The sequence below is a fragment of the Parus major genome, chromosome 2, assembly GCF_001522545.3.
Source record: "Parus major isolate Abel chromosome 2, Parus_major1.1, whole genome shotgun sequence".
In the NCBI taxonomy this organism is placed as follows: Eukaryota; Metazoa; Chordata; class Aves; order Passeriformes; family Paridae; genus Parus; species Parus major.
This window is the reverse complement of record NC_031769.1, coordinates 72,810,636-72,824,495: the sequence shown is the minus strand read 5'-3', so window position 1 is coordinate 72,824,495 and position 13,860 is coordinate 72,810,636. Positions and strand designations below refer to the sequence as shown.

Sequence of the window (13,860 nt, the reverse complement as noted above, 5' to 3'; positions counted from 1 at the left end):
CTGCCATTAAAAATACTCCCACTGAAAATATTCAGTTTTTATACACAATAGCTTTCAATAACATACCATTCTCTCTCCTTTTCCTTCATGTTTAAGTTGCCAGCACTTTATGGACTGGGCGTCATAAACTCTCTGTAACTGGATCTGATAGAACAGGAACAGATAGATTGAACCATTTTATTGTTCAATAAAATATTTAAAAATATGGTTTAGATGCCTGAAAGTGCCATAATCACTACTCAACATTTTGAATCAATGATCTCTGGATTTGCATGTCAGTTTTCTGTAGTAGCAGTAGTAAAAAGACTGAACATTACTCAGTAATAATTTAGTAAGTAATTGTATGCAAGTTAAGTTATACTTTGGGAGAGATCTTATTTTATAGGAAGGAGGATCAAAGTTCAAAAATCTAAACAGGGTGAGCTCTTGTAAGCCATTTTAACCTGCTTTTCCAGAGGGGATGTATACTCAGATAGGGCAGATGGGAACATTTCTAGAAACATCTGTTGTCCATCATTCTTCTGCTCAGCAGCCCAGATGCTGTTGACAAGTTGTATGTAAATCGTGCTGACAATTTGTTCAGTGTTTTTCCTGCTGTGACTGAGGTTGTTCTGGTCACACATCTATCAGATATACAGGACACTGGTCCTGAGAGAGTGGCTCCAACTGTTTTGTTGGTCAATGAGCAATGGTTGTCATTAAATCAGTGAAAAAGTTTCCCTGTCTAGAATATGTGTCTGTCTTTCAGAAGGAATTGTTACCTCTTTCCCCCATTCTGAGTGAAAATGAACTTTAGATACTGATTGTTATGCACACTAGAAAATTCTAAATTGCTTTCTATGCCTTTTCCTCTACTTTTTTTAGTGACATTGGCAGATATTTCTCTACCCTTGTGTTTTAAAATTATTTTCATCTCAAGCATGTGACATACAAGTGGGAAATTATGCATACATTTTTGTATAAATGTCAGGCTTTTTAGTTTGGAAATGCTGCTATAAAATTTTTACATTGATAGGAAGGTGATTTATACGCCTTCTCAGGCTTAAAATTACATCTTCCTAATTTTTTACCCTCAATGAATCAAAAATATTTTTATATGTTTTAGGGGCAGGAGTGGAAAGAATGTTAATTTTTTTTTTTAATTATAAGTTCTCCAAATAATGAGCTAAACCATTTTAATAGGTCAATATAGATTTTAATAGGTCAATATAGAACTGCTATAGACTGTTTAAAAACCTTTATGTTGTCAGTGAAAAAAAAGTTATCCTACTTAAAGACACGGGAATTTATTTATGGATTTCTTAAGAGACGGGTTATGCGTAGTTCTGTGTGACAAATAAGAAAGCCTTGAAGATTAGTTATGATTTGGTTTAGTATACTGGCATTAATGGATTGTTGGTGGGATTCCCTTGGTCAAATGTAAATGAATACAAGTTTAGGGTGGAGAGAGGAATCACAGAAAAAACATTATATAATGATCTCTGACTGCTCCCTGAGAAGTACTGAATATACTGCTAAATTTATGTAACCTTTAATGCACATTCCAGTAAACTTGCAGGAACATGTAGAATATGAAAGACAGAAAACATTGCATAATTATAGACAGTGTCGCTATACTGAATTATATCTAGTCTTTATAATTAAGTTAAATTTATGTAAATTAGACTATACTGTTATTAATGTAAATTTGCAGTGCTTCTCATTTAATGATATGAAAAAAAAAAATTTGCTTCATTCAGAAAGATATTTAGAAGGCCAGAAAAAACAATCTCAATAGTAACATAGTCCCTAAAAGTTCACACCAACATCCTTGAAGAATGCACATACATGGGACTAATATATTTTTTACAAAATTCACTCTACTTATTTACAAACTTTATTGCAAGATGTTGAAATTTTTTAAAAAGATAAAAACTGGATAGTTTTAGTCCAAATTTCTCTAGGTTTATTCCTCATATTTATTTTTGTTATTAAAAATATTTTTATCAACAACGCCAAATCTACTATTTCTAAATAAAGATTAACCGGTTCTAAAATAATTCTAATAAAAAAAGGTAGAAAATAATGCTGCTTATTCTGAAGTGCCACTACATCATTGCTTTCCACCATGATTTTAATGGATTTAAAATGTCACTAAAATTATTTATTTTGTAAATCAAAAATCAATAATGATTTGGAGTACAGCTTGCAAGAAAATTAGAGGTAAAATATCAGGCACTTTATACTTTGTGACAGATATTTTTCATAAATTTATCCTTTTAATAGAGTATTTCATCACACTGAATAATAATATGTATGTGTAACAAGATACACAACATAAATAGCTCTTGAGATGGAAGATTAATGCAGCATTATTGCTCTGTATCTTGGTTCTAAGTCTAAATGACATACATTATCAGAGGTCTGCATTCTGAAAACTTTTCTGAAATAAAGAAACCATGACTTCCTATGCTTCCAGCTCCAATCAGACATAATATTTATATTTCAATAGTAACAATAATGATAACAATAATAATAATGAAATTGTAAAGGAGATTGAAAATAAACTACATGGAGCAGTGAAGCCTGATTTATTAGATTTATGAATGACATATAGTGTGCTTTCTGTACACATTTCTGTAAAATGGTGCAGAATACCATGCAATAAAAACATTAATTCATTAAAGAAGGTAGAAATTGCAGTAGACATACAACAATTTGTGAACTTATGTCTAGTAATATACCTAAAACTAATAATTTAGTTTTGTCTGGGAAGATAAAAAACCAAACAAAAACAGCCTAACCAATAAAAACAAAAACAAAACCCACAAACAAAAACAAGCCAGGAAAAAAACAAAACAAAAGTTTAGTTAAAAGTTAAAGTTTATTTGTGTGTGCTTCTAAGTAAAGTGACTCTGAAAGATTTCACAGTTTCTTTGTGAAATTCCTTTATTCTTTTTTTACTGTTCCAAAAACTTATTGTCACATCTACTGCCACTCATCTGACCTCTTCAAATGACAGAGCAAAGGTATTTTTACAGTCTTGTTAAGAAACCAGCAAGCACCTTATGTGTGTATATTGGGTTTGTGTGGCTGGGTTTTGATATCGTAGGGACTGCAGAGGTAGCCAGAAACAGTGTTTGTGTCTGTGTCTCTGTCTCTGTCTGTGTCTGTGTCTGTGTGTCTATGTGTCTGGTGTTTGTGTCTGTGTGTCTGTGTGTGTGTGTGTCTGTGTGTCTGTGTGTCTGTGTCCAGATGGCTCCTAGCAGACCTGCAGCTGGCCAAGGCAGACCTGATCCCCGACAGTGGTAGCGCCTCTGTGATAACACTTTTAAAAAGAGAAAAAAATTATTGCACCAGAAAATCTGGAGCCAGAGAGGAAGGGAATGGGAATATGTAAGAGAAACAACTGCAGACACCAATGTATTGAAAGAGTAAAGCATGAAACAGCTCTTTCAAAGTTGCTTCTGTCACTTCTGTATTCTATTGAAAGGGTGCTCAACCAATGTTATCAACTGCGTACACAGCAGCTACAGGCTCTATTGTAAATGTGGACTAAGTAAAACATTGTGATTTTATTTACCTTCAAACTTCTGTTAACATTTAAACATGGCCATGAGCTGTCACTGGCATCTCCAATGCAGGTACCTCTTGCAGCAGAGCAGAGGTGAATTTCACAGCAAGTGCAGTAAACTTCTAGAGCCAGGGAAACTGCAGAAGAGCACTGAGACCCCCATGGAGACAGCAGCTGGCCCTAGGGTGGTGTCTGAATGTGAGCAGAACCAACACTGACCTGCTGCTGCTCCCTCTGTCTCGTATGGGGCCCATAGGGCGTGCCAGTGACCAGGAATGTGGTGAACAGGGCATGGCGCAGCAGCTTGCTCAAGTTGGTGCAACGGGGAGGGCTTGTCTCTCATCATCTGGGACCATCTAACAGAGGCGGCGACCAGACCCAGAATTTTGTGACAAAGGGCACAAAGAGGTGTTTTCATCAGCAGTCTGATTGCTGTACGCTTTCTCAGCTATGGTTTTGGCAGGCTGCAGAGTTCATTCTCCTGTGCACTGCACTAGCCATGACTTCAGAGGCCTACAGCCAGATCTGTAGCTCTCTAGATCTCAGGCTGCCCATCACGCCTGACGCCTCCCTGGGCTGACGATCATTCCTTTTGCAGAATGTGTGCTGTTGTTGCTGAGCTGTGTTGTAAGGTGAAGGAGCCACAGAAGGAAGTTAGCAGGCTGTAAAGGATTTGTGAGAAAGAGTGAGAGAGAGGTAGGCTATCCTGTGAAGTGCTGCTGTCTCAGGAGTTTCAAACCTCCACTGAAGTGGAGACACGGGTGGACTCAGAACCCTGTCAAGTATTTAGTGAAGGGTCTGCTTGAATATGAAGGCTGGAAGCTGGTCCCTGCCCATACTAGGGGGAAGACTCCTACTGCTGAAAACTTAGAATCATAGATCCAGTTCCTTGGTATCAGTGCAGAAGTTAGGAAGTACATGTAATTTTTATTTGAAAACTGCAAAAAACCACTAGGATCAGGATCTAAAATCTAAGACTTCCCCTCAAGGTGATCAGTTAGTTACAAACTAAAATCCTTTCTTTTAAATCACATAAATCTTTCATTTCTCTCAAGATCAAGTACTAGGCAAGGAGAAGAAGGGATTTCTTTGACTGGTTGAAAACCAAATCAAGTCTGGTCTTATTTCCTAGACAAGCAGTGCAATGAATGTATGTTTTTGTACTTTTGCAATTTGAAGACCTCATGTATTCTGAGAAAATTCAGTCAGTGTTGAGGACTTGCTATAGATCTAAGATATATCATTGCTATTTCTTTATAACAGGAAAGGTAATTAAAATAAGTCACTGCTTGAAGATCAAAAATCAAGTAAATTTGGTTTGGAGGCTTCAAATGATGTATTTCAACAATGATATCTAAATGTTGCCCAACCCTATGGCATTATCTATGCTGCTTCCTCAGAAAGACTGAAAGGCTCCTATAAATACCCAGCCTAGGATGCACTTGTGAAGGAGGTCAGTCCCCAGGTTATTTCCACAATAAATACCTGGATCATAAAATGGATTCATCTGCATCCTTTCTGCCATGTTGAAAGTAATTTTGTTTTAGAAACTAAAAAAAAAAAAAGGAAACTTAAAAATGTTAATATATTCCTTAATATTTTTGCAAAGCAATGACAATTTCCATTTTCTTCACCCTGAAATATAGGGCAGTTGAATCAAGAAAACTTACCAGACATGTTAATATCTGAAAAGACATACTAATGCTGATATATAAGCTAGTTTATAAAGATAATGACTGGCATTAAATAGTTCCAAATAATTATCTAATATTCAATCTTTTGGCTTATAGTTTTTTGTTAAATTTGTAACATCTTCTTTTAAAATTATTTTAAATCGCATTCATGTAGAAGTCAGGGCAATTTTATAATATTTTATAATTTTATAAAAGTGTTAATTTCATGTTCTTTTAGGATACTACTGTTAGTTGGTGATTCATTTCTTCAATATAGCCACTGTCAAGGATCTCTGTAAGATTGACCATTACTTGCTTTTTTAAAGCAAGCATTGCTTACTTTTTAAAATATTTTTTCTTTTGCCCCATCCTTCTATAGTTCTATAGTATACAGGGTATAAACTTTGAATGACTTTAATTGTTTGATTCTATGTATGATACAATAAAAATAAAACTAAGCTGCAAAGGGAAAAGAACAAAGGAAACAATGTGTATCTATGGAAGATGGATGAAATAAGGTTATTTTTGTTTTTTAAATGAATATTTCACAGCTGATCTATATTAAACTTTAGAGCATATTCCAGTCTTGATTTTGGTATATTATTCATTTTGCTTACTTTTTCTCCACAGTCCTTTACCTTGTAAAATATTCTTACTATAATACCATTTAGTATTTAGGGAATTGGTCTTGCAGCTAAATTTGAACCCAGAGTGCTTCTTACTCTGCAAAGCATTTATGCCTGGATTTGAATATGATAGGTTTGAATTTGTTTTCTAGTTCAGACCAGGTCCATTACATCCAGATTACTTCATATTTCTGCTGTGACATTAAATTCTTTGCTGTAATGGTGATCATTACTTGAAACAGTTTATATAAGTATCCTTTCAGCAACACAGTTTTTAATTTCAGTAATGTATTTTTTTCCTAGAGATGAATGCCAAAGTCTTTATTTCACTTTGTTTTATTGTCCCTGTGAAGGAAATGAAAGCATTTGGGTAATCATTACAAGTAGCCAGGCATTTATCCTAACAGTGTGAACAACAGTAAGGTTTCCATTTGTTCTCTTTCTAATCATTTTTCATTTGTTCTCTTTCTAAAATATTTAGAAGAGTTTTGGGGGGACAGGAATATTTTTAGCCCAATATGGGACATAAATGATATAGGGCTAGTTAGGAAATACAAAATTGAGGTTATAGATCAGGACTGATGACAGTAATAAGATTCACGAAAGTTACTTATTTTCTTGCTTTGGATATATAAATGGGGAAAAAAATGTACTATTTTTAGAGGCATAAGTCTATTTACACATTTAGTAGTTGCTGGAACACGAATACTTCTTATTTCAATTTGGTATGGAGTTTTTACACATTTTCCTCTGGAAAGTTTGGTAAAAAGGATGGTCCAAATGAGTTGGACCAATACAATCAGATTATCACAACTGTTCCTATTGGGAAATGTACAGTGAAAACAATTTCATGCAGATCTTGTTTCAATTAAATTTAATTTTTTCCAGGAATAACACTGAAGGTAAGAAACAGATGGAAATGTCAAAATGGAAATCCATGGACTGATTTAGTTCTGTGTGTCTTACTGAAGTATGATTAACAATACCAAAGTTCTCTAGAAACTTGTGACATTTCTTGTTGCCCTCTTGATGGGGAAGGGAATTCCTGTTGTCATGTCTAATTCATATTGAATGAACCCTCCCACCAAAAAAGCCATAAGGTCAACAGCTCTCTTAATAAAGATAACTTTTTTGGGTTTTTTTCATATTTTATTTAGGAAAGCACAATTATTATTTTAAAATAAAATAAGTTAGAAGAATGGTCTTTGTGAAATATTCTCTGAAAGATAAACAAAGGAACTTGAATCCAGAAAATGGATATTTAAAACTTAGAGATAATTAAACTTTTAGTATTTGTTCTAAGTCATGTTTAGAATGGTTTCAAATTAATTTTGGTGGGAGACCAGTATGATCAGAAATCTTTGATGACTTTCTTAAAGCAACAAGAACTAAGAGATCAATCTCAGCCTTCTACCTTTCAGTTCCCATTATAGCTTTTCAACCCATGAACATGTAGAACCAAATTTCTCAAAGATCTAAAAGTCATGGAATTAACTTCACAAAAAGTTGGAACAATTGGGAGACAAATAAAAAGGGAGAGAGCTTCTGTGATCTCCAGAACAATGCATGGCCTGTTGCTTCATGTCTGTTGATCAGGAAAGAAAATGTGGATACTTTGATAGAAATGAGTGGAAGAGGTATTGGAAGAAATACAGGAAACATAAGAAGGAGGGACAAGGTCCCTATAAAAATGGAGAACTATAAGTAATTTTGTCATCTCTAGGAAATTAAGTTTAATTATTTCATATGCCTTGCAACAGCTTCTTTATTGTTAAGAAAAAAATGTACTGGGGCTGCTCTGAAAAGTGAAGTCAGTTACAAGAAAGATTTAATAAGACAGGTACCTTCCACTTCATGAGAATCATTTTATGACCCTGGGCATCCAACCATGATTTTCAGCGGTGATTACTCCTGTTGTGATCTTTATTCTTTTAATAGCCAAGGACCTAATGGTCAGTAAGTACTAAACACAGCCTTTGAAATGTACAATTTTTTATTTTATTTTTATTTTTTAACTGAGAGACTATAGGTAGAATGTTTATTCCTTTCAGCCATTGTCATGAGAAAATTAAAAAGGCTGGTTGCTGTCAGATAAACTATGTTGAGCTTTTATATTCATTCTACAACTGTCTTGTTTAGTAATTAGGATTCTTTAATTGGTGAAATATTCCCAGGAGACATGGTTGTACATTATACTACCTACAGCTACACTTAACAGCTATCTTCCCTATGTTTTCTTCCTGATTATTTAATTTCTATAATAAATAATTAAGTAATGCTCAGATTGCCAGTGTAAGGAATTAATAGTGTAAGCTAGAATATATAAACTTAAAGTGCTGTTTGCAATATAAATGGGAAGACAAAAACAATCACATAGGATTTCAATAAGTAAAAAATTAACAAAGAGTGAAAACATTACTAGTGTCATCATATCTAGTCAATTATCTATCAGTCTATAAAGCTGCACCATAAATTTCTTAAGTCTCATGAAGAAAAAAAAAAAATCAAAGTCATATCAAAAGTAATACATTATTAAATGGAGTGCAGTGCTGTCCTAGGTTCAGCCAGAACAGGCTCAGTTTTTTCAGGAAGAAGGCATGGTCAGACACAAATACTTTTTAATGCCACCTCATGGGATGAGATGCAAGGGGCAGGAGTAAGGGACTCACTCCAGGCAGGAAGGAGAAAGCAGGGTATTGTGGGGAAGAGCCAGTCAGCATTTTGTCATAGTTTTTCTAAGTAAATAGTTTACTTCTCCTATGCCTTTTGTTATTAGTACACTTGCTGTTACTGTTTTTTATCTTATCTCATTGCTGTTTCCAGTAAATTGCTCCTATCTTGACCCCTAATTTTCACATTTTAGAGACTCCAGTTCTCAACTCCATTCCTGGAGTGGGAAGGTGGAGGAGAACAGGTGGAGAACATGCAAGCAGCATCTGGTTTGGAAGAGCCTCGATTGCAGAGGGCACTAACACGCAAAGAGCCATTCCTGGTTACAAGTACAAACACTGCAAGTGTCATCTTACAAGTACTGGAAGTCTAAAATTGATGTCTAATGTTTGTTAATGCCATGCTTTTGTGTCTTTGTCATTGTTTTTTTTTAGCAATATATTTTAAATTTTAGAATGCTAAAACGTGCTACTGCTGTCTAGTCTCACCCAGCTGTCTTCTTTGACTGCCACAAAAAATTCTCACAGAACTTCAATATTTCTGTAGCCTGAGTTTTGTGTATTATTTAGTATAATATTTCATATATTATATATGTATATTTTATTTCTCCATACTTACAGGTTAATATAGAGAGAAGAAAAATTCTGTATAAATAGGTACAAAGGGAAATAAAAACTTAAAAAATCATTAAGATGCTTAGATTGATTGTGTTTCTATTAGTTATATAGACTTTGGTCATAATTGTGATGAAGTGAAACTGTTCCATATATGTTGTTGAAAAAGGTATACTCATAAGATGCTTCAGGATATTCTGAATATCTCTATTTTATTCTATTCTGGTGATTGTGCTTTGATTTTCAAGTAATTTCATTTCAATATGTCATTGCTGTATATTTGTTGAATGTGTGTAATGGAAATAAATGTATTTCCATCAACAATCTGGTTTTGGAAACAATTACTGGAGAAAAGGGTTCTTTTGGAGATAGCTTTTAATGGAAGTTTATACCCTGAATACAGATCAAGTAAGTGTTTTGGCCAAACTAAGTGAACAATATGTGCTATTCTTAGGGGAATCCCTCTGTTCCCACCTTTATAAAAAGAACCTTTGAAAAAAACATGTGTAGGATGTGTGGTGTGGAAATCTGTTTAACAACAAGCCTTGTAATCATGTACTCATTATTCAACCACCCATTTTGCCTCTAGAGGCACAGGAAACAGGCTCCTACACATCCATTCAGGAAGGATGACATTGTCTGGAAGACTCTTGCACTATATGACACTGTATTACCATTTTCCACAAAGAAATATTGCAAAAGATTGGCTTAATTCTTAGAAACCTGGAATTTAAATACTTCTAATCTGTAATAAACTAATAAGGTTTATATAACTGTGAAATGTTTCTCAATTTTTTTTTTGATTGCTCCCACTTAATAACAGGAATTTTTGCAATTGCAATTTTTGTTGCCCTTATTTTCTTCTAATTCACTGTTCTGCATGAGTCTTGTTTTAAAAAGCCTGGTTTTGTCTTCTTTTACTATTACTATTTTACTATTAAAAGCCTGCTTTTTTTTCTTTGCTCTTATTTTTCTTTTTTTGTTTATTTAAGGCATACTCTATCATATTACTTTTTCATAGAAAAAAGTTAGAACTGTATTTGAAACTGGAGAAAATGTTAAATTATTTTCTTTTTATTATGAATAAAACATGTGTGAAGAAAGTTATTTAAAAATTAATAATCTAAGATATCTTGTAGTATAAATATTCAACAACTATAAGGATGCTGTATGACTCCTTTATTACACATAATCACTAACATCTGTATGCTGTGCTATACAATGTTCATTGTAATGGCCTATTATGCAGTCAGAAAAGTTCATACTACATTTCCATCTTTTAAACATCTTCTACATATCTTATTTAAATGTAGTAACCATAACAGAAATGTTGTACATATGTTATTTATATTGTGATAATCATTAGAAAGATTATTTCTATTATAGATATATAATTAATATATCCATGATAACTGAAGTATTTTTATATTGAGAAAAGTGCACAAAGATGCCATTGTAATATACAGTCTTAGCATCAAGTCTTTTCTTACATATAATATGTATATATATTATTTATATATAGTATAATTTCCACGGTGTAAAAATAAAAATAAAATTTTGTTTCATAAATACAGCATAAACATATTTATGCAAAGTGAAGGACAGTTTGAAAGAATGCCTACTAGCCAACAAAATTTAAAAGCTCCATGTATAAAGATCCATGCTATGTTTAGGTACATATTCTCACATCTAGATTTCTTCATCAGTGAGAAAATTTCCTAGCTTAATAGATTTGCTTAGTTTGGAAAAGACCTTTAAGATCATCACGTTAAACAGTTAAGGATGCACTGACATATCCACCACTAAACCATGTCCCTGACCTCTATATGTCCTTTAAATGCCTTAGCTTCTTTGGTCCCTGCCTTGAGATCCATCAGCTCAATAGATGTGGGAAGAGAGATGGCCAATGAAGACCAATGAAATGCTGTTGAGTACCTCAGCCTTCTCCTTTTTCATTTTCTTTGACCTTTGATTTTACGGCTGACATACCTGTAGAATGCTTTACTATTATTATTATTATTATTATTATTACTGTTATTTTTATTATTTATATATTTTCTTGAGCTCTAGCTGTGCCTTTGACTTTGTGGCTTTACTCAGCCATGCTGTTGTATTGCCTTCCTTTTCTGATTTCCTGCACCTGGGCATCAAGAGCTCTTGCACACTATGGAAAGTATCCTTAAATATCTGCCATCTCCTGTTCTCCCTAGTCTCTCAGAGCAGTTTCCCTGGGGGTCTTATTGACCAGCTGGAAGTTTCCTTTCCTAAAGTTCAGGGTCCTGACTTTACCCTTTGCCCACAACTCACAGGTCTGTGCGTTTCACCAGTGCATGATCCCTGCAGCTCAAGCTCCCCCAAACCTTGATGTCATTGATCAGCCCACTTGTATTACAGCCATCAGGTCCAGTTGCATCCATTCTTGTTGGGCTGTCTACTTCCTGGCATAAGAAGCTATCTTCACTTCAGGAACCTCTTGAACTGCCTACAGCTTATTGTGCTATTTTCCCAGAACATGTCAGGATGGTTGAAGTCCCTCACTCAGACAAGAGGCTGTGAATGTCCAGCTTCCTACAACTGGAACAAGACCTTGTTAATAGGCTTTTCTTGACCAGGGAGCCTTTAGTAGACACAAACAATGTTCTCCTTCTTGCCTCAGTCTCTGGTTCTTCCTCATAAGTTTTCAACCTGTTCATGGTTGTTCTACAGAGACAGCTTTTTGTATTTCTGTTCATTTCTTGATGTAGAGGAACACCTCCCCACATTTTCTTCCTCTTCTGTCCCTTCTGAACAGCCTGTAGCTACTGACAGCCAGACTCTCATCTTCGTATTCATATCATCAAGTTTCAATCATGGTATCTAGGTCATAGTGTTCTAGCAGCATGGTGGCTTCCAGCTCCTGTTTGCTGACAATGCTGCAAGCATAACTCTGGAGGCACTTCAGCTGTCACCTTCTTAGAGGAATGCACCTTAATTCCTTTGGGGTATTTCACCAATATTTCCCTGTTGGTTCCTATTACTCCATCAGCCCCTTGCCCATCTCTGTAAGATGTCAAGTCTGCTCCAGTGCACCCAGCATGACTCAGAGCAGTAGGCTGAGAGCCCTCACTAGCAACATGTCCCTTTAACTTTCAAGGAAGGTGATTCCCATAACTGGACATCCAGTACTCAAAAATATTTCACAGGCATGAAGGAACTGGCTATATCCTGACTTTATATGTCAGGTGTATAATAGGTATAAAAACCTATTCTTGGAATTTTTCTAGATTTTTAACAATAAAAGGAAACATGAAAAGAAATATGGAATGTGAAAACTGGAATACTGGAATGGAATAGATTACTCCAATTGGAAGGAAACTACAGTGATCATCTAGTCAAACTGCCTGACCACTTCAGGACTGGCCATAACCTAAAGCATGTTGTTGAGGACAGTGTCCACATGCCTCTTAAACGCTCACAGGCTTGGTGCCTCAACCACATCTCTAGGAAATGTTTAAGTGTTTGACCACCCTTATGGTAAAGAAATGCCTTCTAATACTCAACCTAAATGTCCCCTGGCACATCTTTTTCTTTCCCGCACACCCTATCACTGGATCAGAGAGATCAGTACCTGCCTTTTTCTCCTCAGGAAACTGTAGAGAATGCTGATGTCAGCCTTCAGCCTCCTTTTTCTCCAAGCTAGGCAAGCCAAAATATCCAGCAGAGAGAAGCACTCTAACTAGCCAAATTTTGTTGATTTGTGGAAATTTTTATGGCTAACATGCCATATTTTACCAGTTTGGGTAGCCCTCCAGTGATGCTTATCCACAAGCAAGGTGACAGGTAACCTTCCTGAAACAGCACCTTTGGCCATTGACAGTCCTTCCCCTAGAATATGGCTCTTAAGACCTTGGCACCTGTTCATGTGTCATGCAATTAGCATAATTTTAGTAGCCCTTACACATCCAACACCTTCTGTACAGGCAATTTTGCACATGGACTGTCAATTCAATGGGTTTCCTTGATGTCAAGTTTTTGAACATGCACTGAAGAGGTGATAAGTGGAAACTTATATCCCACACAGAGGAAGAATAAGTAATATTTTGTTCTGGCTTCACATTTCATACTTCTACGGGTTGACAGAATATAAAGACGTATTGAAAAGTGCTTACAGGTAATTGAGAACTACCTGACAGTACTGCGGAGATAAAGTCAGTGAATATTTGATTTTTAATCTAAAGTATGAATTTTTGTAATAATACTAAGGAAACTGTAATCTTCCCACTTATATATACTAATATCCTGATACTGGCAAACTGTGTGAAATATATTTTTGTCAGACAAGGGATAGTGGAGATTCTATGAATGGATAGTTGCAGAAACTGCCTTAGAAGATAATAAATGAATCTAATTTTAAAGAGATGCTGAGATGATCCTAAGTAAAGTACAAGCTTAGCCTACTTTTTCTCTCACACTTTACTTAGAATGCTTTGTGCTAGCTAATCAACTGATATTAATCATTCAGGTACCATGAAACACGTACAAGCCCTAGGGGCAGTACTGTTACATTTATCTTATTGTGACAGAACTGGTGCAGAACTGCCTTAAGTTATCTGTATTCCTACCGTGTGTGTAATGTCACCTGGAGCTACCCCATGAACATGTGGCAGACTAATCAATTCTGTGAGCTTGCTTCTTCTCTCCTTGCTGGTGCAGGGAGTGTAGAATGGAGGCAGAAAGGAAAAATT

The 13,860-nt window shown here is 35.2% G+C and overlaps 1 long non-coding RNA gene across 1 annotated transcript in view; it reads left to right on the top strand.

Moving 5' to 3' along the window:
* The window catches only part of LOC107200844, a 70,917-nt gene extending 61,776 nt beyond the window's left edge, over positions 1-9,141 (top strand). The window contains exon 5 of the long non-coding RNA XR_001519800.1: positions 8,716-9,141. This is a non-coding gene — a long non-coding RNA (uncharacterized LOC107200844). The remainder of the gene's footprint in view (positions 1-8,715) is intronic.
* Positions 9,142-13,860: the final 4,719 nt, after the last annotated feature.